Genomic DNA, 24,836 nt, shown 5'->3' on the forward strand with positions numbered 1-24,836 from the left:
TTTGCCAATGTTGCAGGATACAAGGTTAAATAGATCACATTTCTATACACCAGCAATAACAATCAGAGATCAAAATTAAAATGTAATACAATTTCAATAGCTCCATAAAAATTGATATGTGCAGATATAGCTTAACAAAATGTGATGAAAGAAATCAAATAAACCTAAATAAATGGAAAGACATACCATGTTTATGGATCAGAAGACACAAATAAAAGTCAGTTGTCAATTCTCCCCAAATTTATCTGTAATGTAATTCCCCCAAAAATTGCTACAGCACTTTTTGTTGATGTGGACAAGTTGATTGTAAAATTTATCTGGAAAGATAAAGGACTAGAATAACTGAAAGACATTTGAAAAGAAGATGGAAGAATCACACTATTCCATATAAGACTAATCATTTAGCTTCAATAATCATGACAATGTGGTATTGGTAAATGGATAGACTTATAGATCCAGGAAACAGACTAGAGAGTCCAGAATTAGACCCACACAAGTGTAGTCAACTCATATTTTATGAAAGCTCAAAAGCAACTTAGCAGTGGAAGAGCAGAGAGTTTTTCAACAGACAGTGTTTAAACAGTTGGACATCTAGAGGAGAAAAAAAGAACCTCAATCTAAATCTCACGCTTTATACAAAAAGTAACTAAAACGGATTATAGACTGAAGTGTAAAATGTAAGGCTTTTTTTTTTTTTTTTAGCAAAAAAGGAGAAAATCTTCATGACCTAGGTTTGGGCAAAGATTTCTTAGACATTTAGACCAAAACATAATCCATAAAATCAAAACTTGATAAACTGAACTTCACCAAAATTGAAAACTTTGCTCTGTGAAAGACCCTGTTAAGAGGATGAAAAGACAGGCCACAGATTGGGAGGAAATATTTGCAAATCGGATATCTGACAAAGAACTTGTATCCAGAATATATATAATACTCTCTAAATTCAGCTGTAAGAAAACAAATAATCCAATTAGCAAATAGATATATTTGAACAGACTGCTCAACAGCGGATGTTTGGATGGCAAATAAATGTATGAAATGATGTTCAGCACAGAAACTATTAATCAAATGCAAATTACAGCTATAAGGAGGTATCACTACACTATTACATTGCAGGCTATTACAAGCTAAAATAAAAAATATTGACAACACACAATGCTGGAAAGTATGCAGAGCAACTGGATTTCTCATACATTACTAGTGGAATGTAAAATTGTGCAGTCTCTCTGGAAAACTGTTTGGTATATGTCTTTTAAACAAAATAGCTTTATTAAGATATAATTGACATACCATAAAATTTACCCACTTAAAGTGTGCAATTCAATGGTGTTTATTATGTTCACAGAGCTGTGTAAGCCTCACCACAATGTAATTTTAGAACATTTTCAGCACCCCGAAAACAAACTCCATACCTATTAGCAATCACTCTTCGTACCCCCATCTTATCCCCAGGTCTACTCAACTGGTACTAGTGTACTTTCTATCTCTATAGATTTGCCTATTTGGGACATTTCGTGTAAATGGAAATATGTGGACTTTTCTCACTGGCTTCTTTGCTGATTTCAGGGATCATCTACGTTGTAGCATGTGACAGTATTCCATCCTTTTATTGCAAAATAATATTCCCCTGTATGGATATACCATTTTTTATTTTTCCATTCAGTTGATGGACATTTGAGTTAATTCCACTTTTTGGCTATTATGATAATGATGTTAGGAACATGCATGCACAAGCTTTTTGTGCAAACATATTTGTATTCATTTCTCTTAGATGTATATCTAGAAGTGGAATTGATGGGTCATATGATAACTCTATTTTTAACATTTTGAAGAACTGTCAGGCTGTTTTCCAAGGCAGCAGCACCATTCTACATTCCTACCAGCAGTGTATGAGGGTTCCAATTTCTCCACATTCTCACCAATACTTGTTATTGTAAGTCTTTTTATTTATAGCCATCCTAGTAGGTATGAAGTAGATCTCATTCTGGTTTTGATTGGAATATTATTATAAGCATCGCATATTATATGACCCAGCCATCACATTCCTGGGAATTAATTCTAGAGAAAAAGAGAAAAATAACTTTTTTTCCAAAAATCTTTACTTAAATATTCATTGCAGATTTATTTGTAATAGTCAAGAACTGGGAACAACCTAAATGTGCTACAACAGGTGAGTGGATAAACAAACTTTGGTACCTCCCTACAATAGAATACTACTCAGCAGTATAAAGGAACAAACTGTTGATATGTGGCAACAACTTGGATAATCTCAAAGGCATTAGGTTGTTTTAAAATAATTTAGCCTCAAAAAGTTACCTACTGCATGATTCCATTTATGTAACATTCTCAAAATGGCAAAATTAAAGTAATGGAGAACAAATCAGTGGCAATCAGTGCCAGGTTAGAGTTATGGGATTATAGATAATGTTTCTTTCCAGTGATCGAACAGTTTTGTATCCTTATTGTGGTTACATGAACCTGTGCATGTAATAAAATTTCCGAAACCATATACAGAAAAAAAATGAGTATATGTGATAAATGGTGAAACCCTAATAAGGTCTGTAGTTTAGTTAATAGCATTGTGCCAATGTCAATTTACTGCATATGATAATATACTATAGTTACGGAATATGTTAATTATCGGTGGGAGCTGCATAAAGGGTGGTACTTGAGAACTCAATTTACTGTTCTTGCAACTTCTTGTGAGTCTTAAATTATTTCAAAATAAAATGTTGGGTTTTTTAATAGCTACTGTGCCCCGGTAGAGACTGAAAACGTAAGTATGGGTCACCACATGTCTTGGTAAACACCCTGACCAAGGCTGAGTTGGCCCTTGCCACTGCTCTAAGCCAAACGCCGGTAGCAGAGATATTGAGTTGAGCCTTTGACGTGGTATAAGTCCCTGGGGAGACCAGTCAGTTACCTGGTGACAAATAAATTATATTAGATCCTTTCCATAGTGAAGGGGCAGTAAGTCCTCCTAAGGATAGGCGCATATTCAGGTTTGCCTTTCCTGCATGCAGTATTTCTGATAATGCTTGATTAATGGTCTTATAGAGTATCTTATCCATTGCCATAATATCCCGTGCAGTGTCATCTCCAACTAGGGACACACTTTACCTCAAAAATAAACCATGATGGTCTCCTCACAGTCACAGAATTCAGTGGCTTCCCATTGTGCCTTGACACCCAGAAACATCTGGATCTGATAGGATGGTGGAATTATGTATTGAAGTTTCAGTTATCGTGTCATTTGGGAGACAGCGTTTTGCAAGATTATTGTGCCGTCCTATAGAATGCAGTTTATGACTTATACAAGTAGTCACTATATGGCTGCATCTTCTTCTGGAAGAGAAGGCACAGATCCAGGAACCAAGAGGTGTAATGGGAGTGGTCCTTCTCGCTAATATATGAAATATGCTCCAGAGAAATTTTTTCTCTTCTTATCCCTGCAACTTTGGGCTTGTGCTCAAAGGAGGAATTTGTTCATTAGGGAAGAGATCTACAGGTCTGATGAATCAGAAGCTGGATTGCTTGCGGGCCACTATTGCTAAACCAACAGGTAGAGGAGGGTACCGGCTGCAGTAATTGATCCTTATTACCAGGGGAAAATTGGTTTGCAAAGGAGGGCCGGTGGGACTATGTATCTTGTACTCCCTTGACAATTAGAAATTGTAGTAAATAAGTAGTAAATAAGCCCTGGAGATCTAATGCACCCTATAGTGAATATAGACATCAATATTGTATTATAATAATCAAACTTACTAAGAGACTAGATCTTAATTATTCCAACCACAAAAAAGAAATGATAATTATGTGATGTGATAGACGTGTCAACTACCATTACAATGGCAATCATATTACAATATATAAATGTATCAAGTCAACACCTTACACATTTTAAATTTATACATTATATATCAAATATATTTCAATTAAAAATACATAATGAAATAAAAATACTTCTCTTGAAAAGAGAGAAAAAAGAATAGGGCTTTAGTACTCAGATCTTAGAAGAATGCAGGTTTGAGACATCAAATGAAGCACCCCATCCAGATGAGGTGTTGGCCAAAGGTAACAAGAACATGGAATGGATGTTGGAAGAACAAAGTCATGATTATCAACTAAGGCGCTAAGCTGAGCTACAGAAGTACAGACTAAGGCAGCTATGCTTTATTATAATTATTTATCCCCGATCCATGTTTTTCCCTTGTTACCTTATGTGAAGAACACTGGTGGTAGCTAAAATTTTAGGTTTTAGGTTGAAATATGACGAAATTGTCATTTTCCCAACCTAGTATGGAAGCTGAAGGGAATGAATTTTGTGCTGGTGAGAGGAATTTTTATTCCATACAATGTACACAGGTGGATATGTAAGGACAAAAGAGGAGAACTGTGCTGAATACCTACTGTCTGATCCATTCTCATCCTTCTGCATCCTATTATGCACTCTGGGAAGCTGCCCATACAGACAACAGCAATGGACTCTCTTGCCCTCTTGCTTTCATTTGAGTGTGGCCAATGAGAAGAAATTGTAAAAGACAGAGGACATAAGGAGAGTAAGGGAGGAGGATTATGCCCCTGGCTGCCTCCCCTGCAGGTTTCTGTCCCCCTCTACTGAAGGTGATAACTCCTTTCAGGTAACACTCTCAATACATCTTGCTCTCTCTCTCTCTCTCTCTTTTTGCCTCTCTCTCTCCATCTGCGTGTGTGTCTCTTTCAATAACTATCTCTTTCTGGTTTTTTTTTCTTTTTTTTTTCACTGAGGAAGATTGTCCCTGAGCTAACATCTGTGTCCAATCTTCCTCTATTTCATATGTGGGATGATGCCACAGCATGGTTTGATGAGCGGTGTGTAGGTCCAAGCCTGAGATCCAAACTCATGAACCCCGAGCTGCGGAAGTGGAGCACGTGAACCTAACCACTATGCCACGGGGCTGGCCCCATCCATCCCTTTCTCTTACTCCTTCAAAGGTAGGAGTGGTAATGGACCCCTGCAGTTACCGCCCTGAGGTACTGTACCATTCCTTGGTGCTTTCATTAAACACTGCCCACACTTTAATAAGTAGTCTCTTTATTAAATGTGACTCATATTACCCAAATTAAGTGTTCTGTTTTTTTGCCAGGATCCTGATAATTACAAAGTAAATTTGAGATTCTACTATACATCCTGGTGGAGATGTTGAATAGTTAATTAGATATACTTATATCTGTATTTGTGTCTGTATCTAAAGATAAGTAGATATATCTCCAGGAGAGCTATCCAGGCTGAAGATAAAATTGGATAGTCAAAAGCATATAGATGGTTTTTAAAGCCACAAGACTAGATAAGGTCAACAAGGGAATGAACGTACAAAGAAAGGAAAAGAGGGACAAAGACTGAAACTGGGCATTTAAAAATTAAGAGGTCAAGGGGCCAGCCCGGTGGCATAGTGGTTAAGTTCACACTCTCTGCTTTAGTAGCCCAGGGTTCGCAGGTTCAGATCCCAGGCATGGACCTACACACCTTTCATCAAGCCACACAGTGGCAGCATCCCACATAAAATAGAGGAAGATTGGCACAGATTTTAGCTCAGTGACAATCTTCCTCACATACACACACACACACACAAACACACAGATACACAATAAGAGGTCAAGGAGAAGAGAAACCAGCAAAAAGAGACCAAGAAGGACTGGCCATTGAGTAGGGAGTGTGGAGTCCTTGAAGCAAGTGAAATGAGTACTTCGAGTACGAAAGAGCGATCAAACATGTCAAATGCTGCTGATGGTCAAATACAAGGACTGAGAAGTGACTGCTGCAGTTGGCGACACATAGGTCATTAGTTACCTTCACATGAAGTAGTGGTGAAGGAAGGGTTAGTAGTGTAATGAGGGTGAAACCTGACTGGTGTTTTTCAGAGAATATTGTAGGACAGGTACTGGAGACAGAAATACCAACAACCCTTTCTAGAGGAGAGCAAAGAAATGGGTGGTAGCTGGCAGGGAAAATGAGGACAAAAAAGAGCTATTTTTCTTTGAGATAATATAATGAAGTATTAGTATTTTCTTCCCTTTTTCTTTCTGCCAATTCAAGATAACTGCGTGATTCTCTTTTTCATTCTCCTCAACAAAATAAAGTGAGAGTTTACTAACAAGGAGGCCAAAAGTCAAGTTCCAGTTTTCCTGAAGATAATCACAGACAGTGTCAGACAGGAGACTCACTGCAGACGGCAAATGAGGTCACAGAGACAAGAGAATCTGATGTCAGTCTCACCTGAAACCCTAGAGCCAACCCTGTGTCAAAGAAGTTTGGGTTTCTCCTCTTGATTTTTCTAAAAGTTGTATTCACTACTGAACTTAATAAAAAAAATTTTAATTAAAAAAGCCTGGAGTTTATGCTACAGATCCACTGACACAACGTGGTGTGATATTGTCCATGCGTTGTTGGCTAAATCATGGTCCTCAAACTTAAAAGTACATAAGAATCACCTATAGAATCTTTCAAATGCAAATTGAAATGCCAAGATTCTACATTTCTTAACAATTCCAAGATCATGCTGGTGATGCCTATCTACAGGCCCCTCCTTGAGCTCAAAGCGAGAGTCTAAATCACAAGGGAGAAGATTTGCATGAACCAGTGACCCCTGCAGAATAATATTCACACCCTTGGGTAATCCCCTCCCCTTGAGTTTGGGCTGGACCTAGAAGTTCCCATCTCGTGAATACCTCAAAAGTGGTGGGAAGTCACTTTCAAGATCAGGTTAGAAAAGATCCTGGCTTCTGCATTGCTTGCAATGGCTCTATTACTCTCTTGCTTGCTCCCTCTGAGGAATCCAACTGCCATGTGGCAAACTGCTCTAGAGAGAGGCCCACATGTAAGGAACTGATGGATGCTCTGTATAACAGTCAGGAAGGAAATGAGACCCTCAGTCCAATAGCCTACCAGGAATTAGATCCTGGCAACAATCAAGTGTGCTTGAAAGCAGATCCTTCCCCAGTCGAGCCTTAGGATATCTTCAGCTCCACCTGGTACCTTCATTGCTGTCTATTCCAGAGGACCCAGCTAATCTTCACCCACATTCTTGACTCACAGAAACTGCAAAAAAAAAAAATCTTTGTTGTTTTAAGCCAGAAAATTTGGGAGGTAATTTGTTACACAGCAATATATAACGAATACAGAGGAATTGCAAAGAATCACAAGGAAACTTTTGAGGATGTTATAATGATCTTGATTATGATGGCAGTATATAAACATTTCATAACTCATCAAATTGTGTACTTTAAATGTCTACAGTTTATTGTATGTCAATGTACTTCAATAAAGTTGAAAATGCATTATGAAAGTGTCTGAGTTGGGGGAGATTTTCACCCCATTACTAGGAGATTGTGCTGCCCGCTACAAATATCACTTCACTAAAACAGAGCTCCTTTCTTTAGTGGCATGAGGGTTTATATCCCCTAAATTCATACTCTTCTAGTAGTACTGGAGGAAAACTGACCTGTATTACTTCCCTAAACTCTATTTTATATGATCACTATTAAATTTTCTTAAACTGTCCTGTTTTCAGAACTTGTCAAATCCTTGATTGAGCTATGGTTGGGTCACTGATCTGAGAGTCTGGAAGTCATCTTGTGCCCATCAGTTGGAACTTATTTCGTGGATCCAGAGCTCAAGCACTCAGTCTCATGTTCATTTAGTAATAGGAAAGATGAATATTGATACCAGTTCATTGTCAGGGCTTGTTAACTGGTAATACAGAGATGAATCAAATATGGGATTTGCCTTCATGGAGTCGAGTGTCTGGTGTCTTCATGCTTGAAGGAGACCCCCTCCCACAGCCTTCTGGGTCTTCTCATACATAATCTCACTGGATCTAACCCATTAATATATCACGTGTGCCCACTAGATATTGGAAAGAATTTGGATGGAGAAGTCATGTAGGCTGTGTCCCAGATTTAGTTGGTGGTGCCCATACTCCTGCGACTTCATTCTGGCCTTTGCCCCAGCCTATCACCTTGAGGGCAGCCTTCTTCATATCTCTGTTCCTAAGGCTATAGATGATGGAGTTGAGGAAGGCAGAAATGATGTCATAAAATAGAGCCAACTTCTTGTAGTCTTCGGTAGAGGCCTCAGAGCCAAGTCTCATGTACATAGCTATACATGGAATAGAGAACATAGTGGCCATGGTGATATGGGAGGCACAGGTGGAACAGGCCTTGAGTTGCCCTTGAGCTGAGCAGATCCTCAAGATGGCAGCAAAGATATTGATGTAGACAATGATGATGAGGGAGATCGGGACCAACAGAAGGATGAAGCCCAAGATGAAGTCCACCTGGTCATTGAGAGATGTGTCTGCACAGGCCAGCTTCAAAACTGCAGGTACTTCACAGAAGTGGTTTATCTCATTGGGGCCTCAATAAGGAAGAATCATAGCAGAGACGGTGTAGATCAGGGCACAGCTGATACCCCAGAATCCACAGAAGGTCACCATTAACCCACACAACAAAAGGCTCATGATGACTTTATACCTCGGGGGATGGCAAATGGCCACATAACTCTCATAAGGTATGACTGTGAAAAACCAAGACTCAGTTATTCCTAGCATCAGGAAGATGTGCATCTGGGCCACACATCCAATGTAGGAGATGGTCTATTTCTGCAAACCACATGCACCAGCATCTGGGGCACTGTGCTGGTGACATAGCCCGTATCCAGAATGGGTAGGACACTGAGGAAAAAATACATGGGTGTGTGGAGGGGGAGTCGATGTGTATCAAGGTGATAATGAGCCCATTGCCCAGAAGGGCGATGAGATAGAGGAAGAGAAAGACCTTGAGTAAAATGATTTTTATCTCTGCATTACGAGAGAATCCTAGAAGAATGAACTCGGTAAGAGAGCTGTGATTTCCCCAGAGAAAGTCCTGCATCCTTCTCCTGTGTGGAGAAAGAACAGAGCCATCATTCATCAGGTGAAATCTCCAGATTCAAATCCTGCTGCTACTCATATATTACGAGTTCTAGACACCAGTAGCAAAGTAAATGCATACTAGGACACCCACAAAGCTAGGGACCAAAAGTTTGAAAAGAATTTCTATTTGATATGAAAGAGCATGTTAATATTGTACTATTTAATCCCAGTTTATCATGAGATCCCGAATAATAAATTCCACATTTCAAAATGTAGAACATGCAAAAGGAGGATCCAAAACTATGTCTTACACTTCATAAACATGATAGTTCATGCCGCTTATGAAAGATTTCAAAGTTGTCAAAGAAAGAATTGGATATTGAGGCTACAACATTTGCTGCGAATTTCATACTAAATTGGGTTGTCTGGCCCTCCTTTGAAGCTTCTCCCAAAATGAGCTTCAGTGGAAGTATTTGAATAGCTTGACGGCTACTCTGCAACTTCAGAGACACAGTTATTAGATATCTGACTCAAGCCCATAGCAGCAAAAGATCAACTATTATTTGAAAATAAATGATACTTTTTGAAGACTCAAGATCTTGTATTTCCATGCTCAAGAGATGGGTGCTGCTTGTGGGGAGGAAGGATGAAAAGAAAAAAGAAGAAACAAAAAGGAAAGAAGAGAACGAAGAAAATAAGGAAGGAAGAAGGAGAGAAGAAAGCAGAAAAGCAGGCAGGGAGGCAGGGAAGGAAGGAAACTACCAAGCTAGGACACTGTACTTAATGAATATATTCTTCAGAAATGAAAATCATTTTCTCTCAAAAACAGATACTTGATTACCAAAAGGCTCAGAGTAAAAGAAATATTAAAGAACTTCTCTAGGCTGAAGGAAAATGATCCCTGATGGAAACGTGGAATTGAAAAAAAGAATGAACACCAGAAATAGAAAATGTATAGATTATTTAAAGCAACAAAAATAACAATATCATGAGAGCCTTTAAATATATAGGTAGAACTAGAATTTGTGACAAAAATATCCCAAAGAATAGGAGAAGAAGACGGAATTAAACTGTTGTAAGATTTTTGCATTGTTTGGGAATGGTAAAGTACTAATTTAAGTGAGACTATAATAAGTCAAAGATGTATATTTTAGTCTCCAGATTAGGTATTAGCACACTTTCTCTATAAGGGGCCAGACAGTAAATATTTTAGGCTTTGCAAGCAATATACAGTCACTATAGCATATTTCTATTGGCTTTTTAAACTTTTTTAAAAAAGTAAGGCTTATCAACCCCTGCTCTAGAATAACAATCAAAAGAATATTACCCAATAGTAAGACTCAAAATATAATACAGACTATAAAGGGATTAATTGAAAGTTCTCAATTATAGTAGCTCCCCACTGCTAGCCCTGGTTTTGCTTTCTGCAGTTTCAGTTACCTGCAGTCAACTGCAATCCGAAAACAATGCTACATCACAATGCCTACTCATTCACCTCACTTCATGTCATCAGGTAGGCATTGTACCATCTCACCTCATCATCATAAGATGAGTGAGACAATCCAGCTATCTCACTACTGGGTATTTATCCAAAGAACATGAAATCAATGATCCAAAGAGATTTATGTACCCCTGTGTTCATTGCAGCATTATTCACAATAGCCAAGATGTGGAAGCAACCCAAGTGCCCTTCTATGGCTGAATAGACAAAGAAGATGTGGTATATATATATACAATGGGATACTACTCAGCCATAAAAAACAACAAAATCATCCTTCTGCAACAACATGGATGGACCTTGAGGGTAGGATAAGTGACATAAGCCAGAAAGAGAAAGACAAATTACTGCATGATTTCACTCACATGTGGAAGATAACAAATACACAAGAAAGAGTACAGGCTGGTGGTTACCAGAGGGGAAGGGGGTTGGAGTGTGGGTGAAAGGGGTATAGGGGCACATAAGCGGTGGGCACAATGGAGTCTATTCAGAAATTGATAAACAATAATGTGCACCAAAAATTACACAATGTTATAAACCAATGTGATCTCAATAAAATTACTGGAGAAAAAAAAAAAAAGAAGAGTGAGTGCAGTACAAGATATTTTGACAGAGAGACTACATTCACATAACTTTTATTACAGTATATTGTTATAATAGTTCCATTTTATTATTAGTTATTATTGATAATCTCTTACTGTGCCAATTTTGTAAATTAAACTTTACCATAGGTATGTATGTATAGGAAAAAAGTAGTATATATAGGGTTCAGTACTATCCACTGGGGGTCTTGGAATATATCCCCCTTGGATAAATGGGGACTACTGTAATTCAAAAGAAAGCAGGAAAAGTGGAATAAAGAAAGAAGGAACTCTTGGGACAAACAGAAAGCAAGTAGTAAGATGATAGACTTAAACCTAATTACAATAGCAATGACATTAAATGTAAATGTACTAACCAAGCTAACTGAAAGACAAAGATTATCAGACTGGATTTTTAAAAACTAATAACAATGAGAGAATACAATGAGAGGTTACATAAGTGAAGGGATCATCTTTAAATACCAGAGAATAACAGGAAGCACAATTTCTAGATTTTCAAGGAAGTACCAGTCAACTCAGGATTTTCTTGCCCCTTATGTCATCTCTCTCTTCCTTCTAGCCTGGCACTGATGAAACCACAGGGAATTGGGATGAGGGATTGACAAACTAAAGGATGAGGAAATGTACTTCGCTCCTTTTATTACAGGCAGCTATCTACAGCAAGCCTAACTCAATTTGAGGAGTTAAGGAAAATATCCTGCAGGAGGTAAGAGTCAAGGTGGTCTTTGAAGAGTGGGTAGATGCTGACTACAGGGGAAGTGCAGAAAAGGATATGCCATGCAGATGGAGCATCATGTGTGAATTAGAAAGCATGAGCTAAGCCAGAGAGTGGTAGGAGATGGGGCTGGAGAGGTAGGCAAGGACATGGGGGACCTATTGTGCCCTGACGAAGAGGTTAAAGAAAGTGGATTTTATTGAAAGGAAGATAAGGATCCACTAAATAGGCACGACATCAGTTTTATATCTAGGAACAATCACTCTGGCTGTAGTGTGGAGACTAAATTGGAGGAGGAGGATGCCAACTACTGTGATTATTTAGGAAGGAAAAGATGAGAGTGGGAACTAAGGCAGTGATTATTGATATTAAAGGTAAATATTTGACAAGAGTCTAGAGGAGGTGGGATCTGTGAGTCTAGGTAAGTGATTTTGGAGTGGTGAGAAAGAAAGAGGAGTCAAGGATGAATTCCAGGTTTGGGTAAATGGATGGGTGATAATGGCATTCAAGGAGATGGGGAACATGGGATGCGAAATGTGGGGAAGGAGGTCAGGAGGGCACACGGTGAGTCTGGTTTTGGACCCAGGGAGCTTGTGGAACTCCTAGTCTCTGTTGGGTTGATGGGCTAAGAGCTGAGGAGAAGCTCTAGAGATAGGAATCTGAATGTCGTCAGCACTTCTGTGGGAAATGAAGCTACCGTAAAGAATGAGATCATCCAGTGAGAGTGTGTAGAGGGAGAACGGAGCTGAAAACAAAACTCTGAAAGGCTACAACATTGAAGGGTTGGCTTCAAGGATACAATCTGGAGAAGATGCTATTGAGTGGCCAAAGATGGATGACACGTGACACAGAAACCCAAGGAGAGAAAATGTCTTCAAGGAGAAGGTGGTCTTTGTGGTGAAATGTGCATAGGCATAAAGTATGACATAGACCAAAAGCTGACTACCACTTTTAGCAACAAGGAGGCTTTGGGAGAATAGTTTAATCAGATGTTTACCTGAAGTAAGTTAAAAGAAGTAAGCATAGGCTGCATTTCTAAGACATTTGTACCAGGTAGAAAGAAGTATAGGTCAGGAGCTAGATGGTGATGGAAATATAGTTTTTTATGACACGAGAATTTTGATTTGCTTATCTGGTGAAGGAAATAGTCAATTAATAGGGAGGGGGAAATTGCAGGATTAGGACAGAGTAAATCATTTGATGAAGCAGGAAAGGGTGGGATCCAGGCTATAAAAGGAGGAATTGGGCTCAAATCAGAGAAAGGGCTCCCTTCCACTGTGGCTGATGTGAATGAGGTAAGAATTGGACTGGATGCAGAATATCTGAAATATCAACATGCAGCAGAAATTCTGAAGTATATCTGGGTCAAATCTATTGGACAACTCTGAGGTTTCTTTTTCCCCTTTAACATCTGTTATACACAATGTAAGGAGAACAATATAATATGCTGAGCAACAGAATCAAGACAGAAAGACATCTCACCCAACAAGAAAAACTGTTTGAAAACAGCCAGTTTCATGGCTTAAATACACCTTCATACTTATATCTCTTGCCCAGACCCTCCCTCTGAAATCCATGTGTTCAACTACCTACTTGAACTTGGCCCTCGGATCTTTAATATGCACCTCAAACTCATCATGTCTAAAACTGAGCTCTGAACTTTCACTGCGTGATCTAGCCCTTGGATCTTATCTCCCATTGCTGTCTTCTTTGCTCACTCCACAAAAACCACATTGTTTCCTTTCTAGTCCATCAGCTCCCAACTAGGCTTTCACCTAAGGACCTTTGCCACACTATCCAGTACTTATGCTCTCTTTCACCAGATATCTTCAGGGTCAGTTCTTTCACTTCCTTCGGATTTCTACCCAATTGTCATTTCATCAGTGAGCCACTTTTCTTCATTGTACTTCTCACTTCTTAAAAAGCTTATCTACTTATCTGCTTATTGTTTGTCACCCCCAACTAGATTGTAAAGGCAAGGACTTTGTTTCGTTCCCTAGTGTCAGTCATTGTGCCTGGCATATGGTAGTAATTCCAATAATATTTGTTAAATTATTAAAGCAAGGATGCTAGTCATGGACTCTGTCCTAGAAGCTATGTCATCAGGTCAAGGAGGGGTGATTGATACCTATCCTCTCCAGTGGGGCAAACACATTCGGCATGTAGAATTTACACCCGTGACGCATGTCTTAGAGGGGTATGTGGACAAGTTGCAGCCTGTAGGAAAATGTATTGTGATGGTGAAAAAAATAACCTAAGCAACTGGTGATGTTTTCTCTGCAGAAATTTAAGCTAGGAAGGATGCTGATGTTTGTCTACAGAAGTATCTAAAGAGTTGTGTTAGGGGAGATGGATAAGAATCGCTCTTCATAGACATCAATTTAGAATTAAGTGTAAATTTTACCAGGGTGACAAGCTTCAGAGTGACCACAGAAAATGTTCTGACACTCAGAGCTGTTCATAGACGGAAGGATTGTCCTGAGAAGCAATGAGCTCCCTGTTTCTGTTGAGAGGATCAGGTTGAATCTGGCTGACCATAGATCAGGATGCATTGGGATCAACCCGGATTAGAGAGAGGTGTGGCAGGAGGACTGCTGAGGTCCATTTCACCTGGAAGAATTAAGGATTTTCTCTTATTCTCTGTCCTCTTTATTATCTAACTTTATCTGTACCTAATTCCTTATGCCTGGAGCATTGCAGCAACCTCTCACTTACAACTCCAATCCCCCAGTTCTATAGCATTTGCTAGGAGCAATCTTAATAAAGAGCTTTTTCGCTGTGACCTCTGTCTATTCATGTATCTATAATATGGTGTAGAATGTACATGTTACCCCACAAAATTGGAGTTCACTTGCCTATGTGCATAAACAAGCCAATTAATTATGGCATCAGCCTTTGGGAGAGAAATCAGCTTTATTCTGTGAGATCTGTCTGCAGGGAGGATGGGGGGCAGGGGCGTGTGCCCTCAGATCTGTCTCCCCAATTGGGGGGAAATTTAAGAGGTTAGGGAGAACAGGCTGGCACACAGAAATGCTGGTGGGACAGGTTTTGATTGGTGGGCTTCAAGCATTTACGGTAAGGTTTTAAACATTTATGACTGGGTTCTAAACATTTATGATGGGGTTCTAAACGTTTATGAGAGAGTTCTAAACTTGTTTTTTTTCAAGATTGGCACCTGCGCTAATAACTGTTGCCAATCTTTTTTTTTCTTTCTTCTTCTTCTCCTCAAAGCCCCCCAGTACATAGTTGTATATATTCTAGTTGTCAGTGCCTCTGGTTGTGTTATGTGGGATGCTGCCTCATGATGGCTTGATGAGTGGTGCCATGTCTGTGCCCAGGATCTGAACTGGTGAAACCCCGGGCCGCTGAAGCAGAGCGGGTGAACTTAACCACTCGGCCATGGGGCCGGCCCTGGTTTTAAACATTTTTGATGAGGTGGGGAAGGAATTTTCACACCGAATCTTCCCTAATGAGGAACCTCTCTCTTCTGATGAGTCCGATTTTCAAGTTCCAATCGTGTCCCAGTCCTTGGGCTCTGTGGGAAGGAGGATCTTTGTTTCCATAGTCATTTCAGGTCAAGATTTCTTCTTTTGCACATACTCTAGCTATGTGACTTCGCAGATTTTCTGAAAGGCAATTCTTAAGCACTCTGTTGATAAGAGATGGGGTCAGTTAAACTAGTTCTAGAGGGTCCACAGTTACATATGTAGGAAAGAGCATGGGGTGCTTAGAGGAGAAGAAGCAGAAGGAATGGAAATGAGGGATAGGTGAGCAGGCTCCAAAAGCACACTCAGCCTCACCGTTCCTGGTGACTATAACAGGGAACATCTTTGGACTGCAGGTATCTTGGTGGAAGGCATCTGCCTTCTTGCCGCCTTCTCAATAAGAGATCCTTAGAGCAATTCCCAATTTCAAGGTGGTCCCCCAAACTCCTGCCTCCCCTGAGATCTCCATACAGCCCCCTCCTCCTCTCCCACAGCCTAGCGCTGTCCTATCAACCTTCCCACCTCCCATCTGTCATCCCCTTGTCTCACCCACTTCCGAGGGTTCCACTGGTTAGAATGGGGACATGGGGCAGCCCAACTGCTTCAGCCTCCCCAAGAACAGCCCTTCCTCCATTGGCAACTGAAGGCCAGATGCCTTAAGGGAGATGTGCACGGTAAGTCCGATAAACATAGAGAGGGAAAGAAAGGCAGATGGACAGAAAGAAGTAAACAAAAAAGCAAGTCAGAGACACAGGGAAGAAAAAGTGAACAGAGAAGCACAGTACAGAGTTAGAAGCACAGGCATGAAGGGACATCCAGATGTGAAGATTTGTAGACAGTAGGAGAGCCAGGGCAGGCATAAGAAGGGATGCCTCAGATGAGAAGACTCCTGAGCCTCAGGCCACCTGCCTCCAACCCTGTCTTCCAGCTTTCTGTCTTCCAGCACACATTTTGTATCTTTCCTCTGGGCCAGATCTTGTACTGAAGAAAGGAAATGTAGAGCCAAGGGGAGTTTTTCCTTCTAAATAAGCACTTACAAATCAATGATTTCAGGGCATTTGGTGAGGAATGCAGCAATTTCAGGGGCTCTGAAGAGGCAGCAGCTAAGTTTGCTCAGGGGAATTACACTTAAATTGGACCCCTAGCATGTAACGAAATATTCAGGAATGAAGTAAGGGACATAAATATTCAGGAATAAAATAGGGGCAAAAATACTGATCTTACAAAAATAAAAAGAATCATAAGGGAATATTATGAATAATTGTATGCTGACAAAGTAGATAACTTATATGAAATAGAGAAATTTCTAGAAAGATACAAACTACTGAAATTGACTCAAGAAGAAATAGAAAATATAAATAGACCTGTAACAAGTAAAGAAATGGAATTGGTAATCAAAAAAAACTTCCCAAAAAGAAAAGCCCAGGCTCAGATGGCTTTATTGGTGAATTCTAAAAAACATTTAAAGAATTAATACCAATCTTTCACAAACTCTTCCAAAAAATGGACACTTCCCAACTCATCCTATAAGACCAGGATTTCCCTGATACCAACCACAAGAAAACTGCACACCAATATCCATTTTGAATATAGACACAAAATTCTAAAAAAAACACATGATCAAATCATATCTGACAACATATAAAAAGTTATATATCATGACCTAATGAGACTCATCCCATCAATGCAAGGTTAGTTCAAAATACAGAAATCAGTCAATGTAATATACCACATTAATAGGATAAAGGACAGGAATCACAGGGTCATCTCAATAGATGCAGAAAATGCATTTGACAAAATCCAACACCCTTTAATTATAAAAAAACCATCAACAAACTAAGAGTAGAAGGGAACTTCTTCAACCTGATGAAGGGTATCTACAAAAACTCCACTGCTAACATCATACTTAATGATGAAAAGATTCCCCCTAAGATTAGGAACAAGAAAAAGATGTCCACTCTTACCACTTTGCTCAACATTGTACTAGAGGTTCTAACCTGGGCAATTGAAAAAAAAATAAAAGACATCATGTTGGGAAGGAATAAGTAAAACTAAATCTATTTACAGAAGACAATTTCTGGTATATAGAAAAATCTAAGCAATACACACACACACACAACCCTTAGAGCCAATAAATGAATTCAGCAAGATCATAGGCTACAAGACCAATATACAAAAATTGATTGTATTTCTCTACACTAGTAATGAATAATCTGAAAATGAAATTAATAAAACAATTCCATTTATAATAGTATCAAAAAGAGTAAAACGGGAAAAATTTTAACAAAGGTAGTGGAAGACTTGCACATTGAAAACTACAAAACATCATTGAAAGAAATTAAAGCATACCTAAATAAATGGAAAGGCATCCCATGTTCATGGATTGGAAGACATAATGTTTTTAAGATGACAGTACTCCCAAATTAATCCCATATTCAGTGTAACCCCTATCAAAATCTCAGCTGGCATTTTTTAACAAATTAACAAGGTGATCCTGATATTCATTTGGAAATGCAAGGAAACAGAATAGCCAAAACAATCTCAAAAAGGAAGAACAGAACTGAAGAATTCACACTTCCCAGTTATAAAATTGACTACAAACCTTCAGTAATCAAGACTGTGTGGTACTAGCATAAAGACAGACATAAAAATCAATGGAATAGAACTGAGAATTAATAGGTAAACTCTTTCATTTTTGACATGTTTATTTTTTAAAGATTGGCACCTGAGCTAACATCTTTTGCCAGTCTTTTTTTCTTCTTCTTCTCCCCAAAGCACCCCCAGTACACAGTTGCATATTCTAGTTGTAGGTCCTTCTGGCGCTGCTATGTGAGACACTGCCTCAGCGTGGCTTGATGAGTGGTGCTAGGTCCATGCCTAGGATCTGAACCAGCGAAACCCTGGGCCACCAAAGCAAGGTGCACAAATTTAACTAATTGGCCACAGGACCGGCCCTGATGTGTTTACTTTTTCATAAGGGTGCCAAGACAATTCAATAGGGAAAGAAGAGTCTTTTCAACAAGTGATGCTGGGACAACCAAATATCCACATGCAAAAGAATGAAATTGGACCCCTAACTCTCAACATGTACAAAAAAAATGGATCAAAGACCTAAATGTAAGAGCTAAAACCATAAAACTCTTAGAAAAGGGGGCCTGCCCCATGGCCCAGTGGTTAACGTTCTGCACATTCTGCTTCGGCAGCCTGAGTTTGGGGATTCAGATCCTGGGTGGGACCTGCTCCATTCGTCAGTGACCATGCTGTGGGGGCATCTCCCACACAAAAATAGAGGAAGACTGACACAGATGTTAGCTCAGGGCAAATATTCCTCAAGTGAAACAAAGGGAGGATTGCCAACAGATGTTAGCACAGGGTGAATCTTCCCCACAAAAACAAAAACTAAAACAAAACTCTTAGAAGAAAACATAAGTGTATATCTTCATGACTTTGGTTCAGGCAAGAAAGCCCTTGAAGCCCAAGCAATAAACAAAAAAATAGATAAATTGGACTTCAAAATTAAAAACTTTTGTGCTTCAAAGGACACTATCAAGAAACTCAAAAGCCAATCCACAAAATGGGAGCAAATATTTGCAAACTGCATGCCTGATAAAGAACTTGTATCTAGAATATTTAAGAACACTCGTAACAGAATAAAAAGACAAGTAATCCCATTTTTTAAATGGGCAAATGATTTGAATAGACATTTCTCCAAAGAAAATATACAAATGGCCAATACGCACATGAGAAGATATTCAAAATCATTAGTCATTAGGAACTACAACTCTAAACCACAATGAGATACCACTTCACACCACTAGGATGTCCACAATCAAAAAGACAAAAACAGGAAGTGTTGGTGAGGATGTGGAGGAACTGGAAGCCTTATATACGCTGGTTGGAATGTGAACATCCAACGATTCGGATCCTGGGTGCGGACATGGCACTGCTCATCAAGCCGTGCTGTGGCAGGCGTCCCACATATCAAGTAGAGGAAGATGGGCATGGATGTTAGCTCAGGGCCCGTCTTCCTCAGCAAAAAGAGGAGGATTGGTAGCAGATGTTAGCTCAGGGCTGATCTTCCTCAAGAAGATTTTTTCCTTGAAAAAAAGTTTGGCAGTACCTCAAAAAACTAAACATAGACTTTTCATATGATCAGACAATTCCACTCCTAGGTAGATACCCAAGATAAATGAAACCATATGTTCATGCAAAAACTTGCACACAAGTGTTCACAGCAGAATTATTCGTAATAGCCAAAAATTACAAGCAGCCCAAATATCCATCAACTGATAAATGAATAAACAAACTGTGATATATCCACACAGTGGAATGTGTTTTGGGGATTAAAAAAAAGTAAAAAAGAATGGAGCACTGATACGTGCTACAGCATAAAAAACCTTGAAAATCTGCTGAGTGAAGGAAGCCAAACACAAAAGGTCACATATAGTATGATTCTGCTTATATGAAATGTACAAATTAGACAGAGCAATAGAAACTGAAAGTAGATCAGTGGTCCCAGGATCTGGGGAAGGAGGGAATGAGCAGTGACTACTAGTGGGTAAAGGTTTCTTTTTGCAGTGATAAAAAATGTTCTGGGGAGCTGGTCAGGTGGCGTAGTGGTTAAGTTTGTGCACCTCCCTTTGGCAGCCTGGGGTTTGCCGGTTTGAATCCCAGGTACGGACCTATGCACTGTTTATCAAGCTATGCTGTGGCAGGCGTCCCACATACAAAGTAGAGGAAGATGGGCACAGATGTTAGCTCAGGGCCAGTCTTCCTCAGCAAAAAGAGGAGGATTAGTGGCAGATGTTAGCTCAGAGCTAATCTTCCTCAAAAAAAAAAAAGCTCTGGAACTGACAGTGGTGACTGCATAACTTCGCGAATATATTAAAAATCACTTGAAGTGTGCACTTTGAAAAAATGTCAAACTTCAAATTTCCAAAGGTTTTTTAAAAAATTCCAAAGGTTGAAAAAAATTATATATTATCAAATGTAATGTATGTTAAGTTTTATCCAATGCCTTTATAATATCTGTAATATATCAAGGTGAATAGGCTTTTTGATCTGTTAACATAGCAAAAGGGGGACCCGCCTGGTGGCACAGCGGTTAAGTGCACACGTTCCGCTTTGGTGGCCTGGGGTTCAATGATTCGGATCCCGGGTGCGGACATGGCACTGCTCATCAAGCTGTGCTGCGGCAGGCGTCCCACATATCAAGTAGAGGAAGATGGGCATGGATGTTAGCTCAGGGCCAGTCTTCCTCAGCAAAAAGAGGAGGATTGGCAGCAGATGTTAGCTCAGGGCTGATCTTCCTCGAAAAAAACCCCACATAGCAAAAGGAAATGCACATGTAAAAATTTAATTTTAATTAAAAATTAATAAATGAATGTGATAATAAATTAAAACACTACAGAAAGTAAAATGCTTCCAAACCTCTTCTGCCAAATGTCCTGGGATTAACCCACTTGTTTCTTCTCATTGACTGGTTTGCTCCTCCCGACAGAGTGGTGAGATAACTAGAATTTGACTGTGGGATTAGGGAGAAAGGGGCAAAAGCTTTAGTTCTAGGCCTGCCTCCAGTGTGGACAAAGAGTCCTCTATGCGGTGGAGCCTAATTCATTAATATTTCATGGCCATTTCCTTTGTGCAAATATCTTCATAGATCTCTCTTTGGTGCAAATAACTCTTGTGAACCAGGTGGAGGGAGTTGAGGAAGGAGAGTGCTATGCAGTTCAGGCCAAGGTCAAGATTAGAAGATTTGAAATCCTCAGTCTTGGACATTTAAAAACATTTATCAATCTCCAGACACTGTGTATAGGCCCTCTCTCGGTACTTGGGACAGAGAAATAAATGACAGCTCCTGCCCTGGAGGAACTTGAAGTCTAAAGAGAGAGATGGCCATATAAACAAATAACTAAAATAATTCATTAATGGAGGCTAGCACAGGGCACTGTAGGATAGAAGAGGGAGGAATTGTGTCTGAGAAAGGTCAGGAAGGGCTTCCTGGAAGAAGAAACATTAGGCTGGGTATTGAAGGATGAGTAGGAGTTTTCTATGTGAAGAAATGAATGCATATTTCATTTAGCAGGAGCAGAATCTGCAGAAGTGTGATATATGCCCTGCTAACCTGATCTAATCAGACTCCAACTGCCCACCAGCCCATAAATTCCAGGGGTGTGCAGTATTTTTGGCTGTTGTGCAGGCCCCCAGCCCCAACTTGTTCCTCACCTGCTCTTACTCAGATGCCATCTTCATCCAGCTTCCAGGTCTTGCCTGTATGATCTTTATCTGTGTTTAGCCCTCTGGACCCAAATTGTTCTTGGCCTTCTCTGATACTGGAACTGTGGTCCCTAGGACATCCAAGTTGGTTTGCCCCTCAGATCTCTGCCACTTGTGTTGCTGAGGACAAGACATCCCACCCTAGATGCTCGAGCAATTACCCAGCCAGGCCAGTCCTGATCATACTAAGGCATGAAAGAGAAGAGAATGTTTAGGGGAGAATTATTAGCCCCTTACATTTGAGAAGTGGCATGCAGGGGAAGTGAGGGACATGTCTGGAGAAGCCTTCCAGTCATTCAAGGCCTTGCTAACCAAGGAGGGAGATCATGTGGCAGAGAATGAAGAGACCTGTGACTGGAATTAGGCACCTGAATAAAGTCTTGGTTCTGACACTGGGCTTCCATTGCTTCAATGATAAAGTCCAAATTACTTAGCCTGATACTTACAGCTTTTCATTATCTGATATTAACACATCTATCCTGGATTTTCTTTTGGTTATTCAACCCACACACCTTTTATTCCAGCTACCTTGGGCAACTTGACTATCTGCAGATATATTTTGTTCTTTCACATTTCTATGTCTTGGAACCTTTCTCTGCATGTGTCACCAGCATTTTCCCCTCCTAGACTTTTGAAACCCAACTTCTATACCAATTTAAAAGATTACTTCCCACTGAAACTTTTTGAATTCCCCTGCATATTTCCTCTTAACAAGTTTAGCAGCTCCCTCTTCCATACCTCTATTATACCTCATCTGTCCTCTGACTTACCCACAAAGCTATGCATTCTTCAAGGATAGGAGACATATATTTTTGTAATATCCAGGTTTCACTGCTATGCTTACACATAAAGGACTCTTAAAATGTTCATTGAATAAAGTACAAACTATCATATATGTGAGAATAAAAGTAAAACATTTTCAGACATCATGGGAATACAGAAATTTCACTGCCTATATAAATACTCTGGAAAAAAAATACTAGAAGACAAACTACAGCAAACCAAAATTGAAAGTGAATCCAAGAGAAGGCCATTTACCAAAAACTGATCATGTATTAAGCCGTGATGAAAAGCTTTTTTAAAATTTCCCCCAAAAGACACTACACAGGCAACATTCATTGAGTACAGTGCAATGAAATTAGAAATTAACAACTAAGATGCAGCAAAACAAAATATATGCTTAAAAATTTTAAAGCAATATTCTAAGTTACTCTTGGGTTAAAGAGGAAATTAAAAAGGAAATTACAAACTATATGTCAATGAATAACAAAAAGACTATTATATCAAAACAGGTAGAACACAGCCAAAGAAATACTGTGGGAAATTTTATAGACCTTAACGCATTTACTAGAAAAAGATTTTTGTAATTAAAATAAATGCAGTAAGCTTCAACTTAATAAAAATGATTTAAAAAGCAATTAGAGAGTGATTTCAACAAGATGAAGGAATAGCAGTTTTCTACCATTGTCTTTCCCAGAAGTATCAATTTTGACAACCACCCACCAATGAGAGTACCTTTCGGGAGTTCAGAAGTCCAGTGGAGAAGTTCCAGCACACTGTTGGAGAAAACTCCCTGAGAATGGACGCATTAAAGAAGATAAGAAGAACAATTCCGCTTTACTTGTGTCACTGTTTACTGAATGTGTCACAGCTTAGTGCCAAGAGAGACCCCATTGGCCTGTACTTTGGCCAAAAGAGCCAAGTGAGTGAGCCCCTGGCCTCCTCAGCCATGCAGTATGCTGTTCAAATGGCCAATTTCTTTCTCACTCCAACCAAAATACAGAAAGGATTCGCATAGCTGAGTGGTTGGGAGAGTCTGGGAGCAGAGAAGAGAGGCAGGAACTCACAGCAGCCAGGGCTTGGAAGTCAACAAAAGGCCACAGATCCTACTAACCTCTTTGCAGACTCCATTGGGAAGCCCACCCAAGTGCCACTTTGGACACCTTGCCTGCAGAACCCCCAAGTGGTTCACAGGCAACCCTAATGCTCCATGAGCCTCAGACACTCCATCCCTCCGTGGCCAACTTCCCATATGTGCCCCTGCAGGTGGAGAGTACAAGTCTCTGCAGTTTGCAAATATATGCAGACAGCCAGCTCAAATCTATGGGATTTGGAGAAATCATATGAATATGAGCATTTCAGGACACTTCTCTAGGGAAAGTAAATGGGAGGCTCTCAGCACACACTCTCTGGCTTTGCAGGATCAAGAGAAGGCATACAATCTTAAGAATTCCCAATCCCAAGAGGGAACAAGAGTTGTGGAGCAGGCACATCCATAGAAAAGGTCTGGAAGAGCCTCGGAATCCCTAGCCAGGCTGACTACTGAAGCTGTTTCTCTCCCAAAACCAGTCAGTAAAAACTGGAAGAGGGGATTGCTTCTTCAAATGTGAAGACAAAAAAAATAGATCTTTTAATGTGAAGATGGCAATGCAAGACTGTAAGAAGCATGAAAAATCAAGAAAACCTGATACCACCAAAACCAAAAACCTTTCCAGAAACTGACCTCAAAGAAATAGCCACCTATTAACTGCCTGCAAGTATTTGAAATAATTGTTTTAAGGAAACTCAGTGAGCTACAAGACAATACAGATAGACAACTCAAGGATATCAGGAAAATAATACATGAGCAAAGCAAGAATTTCAACCAGAGAGAGAAATCATTAAAAAGAATCAAACAGAAATTCTAAAGCTGAAGAATACAATGAATGAAATGAAAAATGCAATAGAGAACATCAACTGCAGACTTGATTAACAGCAGAAAGAATCTGTGAACTCAAAAAGAGCTCGTTTGAAATTATCCAATCAGAGATGAAAAAAAGAAAGAAGAATGAAAAGCAATAAAGAAAATATACAGGGTTTGTGAGACACTCTCAAGACAACTAATATATGCATTATTGGAGTTCCAGAAGAAAAGATAGAGAGAGGGGGAGGGAGAGAGAGACAGACAGACAGAGAAACAAAGAGAAAGAGAAAGGAGCAGAAAGCGTATTTAAATAAATAATGGCTGAAAACTTCCCCAATCTTGGGAGGGATTTGGACATCCAGGTTCAGTAAGCTCAGAAGTCCCCAAACAGGACCCACTCAAAGAGGACTTCACCAAGACACAATATAATTAAAGCGTCAAAAATCAAAGAGAAAGAGAGAATTTTAAAAGTACCAAAAAAAGGTAACTCATATAAAAGAACTCCCATGAGGTGTATTTCTCAGATGAAACCTTGCAGGCCAGGAGAGAGTGGGATGACATATCTAAACTGCTGAAAGAAAAACTACCGACCAAGAACAATTTACCTGGCAAAGCTATCCTTCAAAAATAGGAGATAGAAAGACTTTCTCAGACAAACAAAGCTGAAAGAGTTCATCACCACTAGA

General features: G+C 39.6%; 1 pseudogene; it reads right to left on the reverse strand.

The window, feature by feature from the left end:
* Window positions 1-7,916: 7,916 nt before the first annotated feature.
* On the reverse strand, window positions 7,917-8,910 carry LOC124239220 (olfactory receptor 2A12-like; annotated as a pseudogene).
* Between the last annotated feature and the right edge of the window lie 15,926 nt (window positions 8,911-24,836).

This window comes from Equus quagga, chromosome 5, assembly GCF_021613505.1.
Source record: "Equus quagga isolate Etosha38 chromosome 5, UCLA_HA_Equagga_1.0, whole genome shotgun sequence".
Classification (NCBI taxonomy): domain Eukaryota; kingdom Metazoa; phylum Chordata; class Mammalia; order Perissodactyla; family Equidae; genus Equus; species Equus quagga.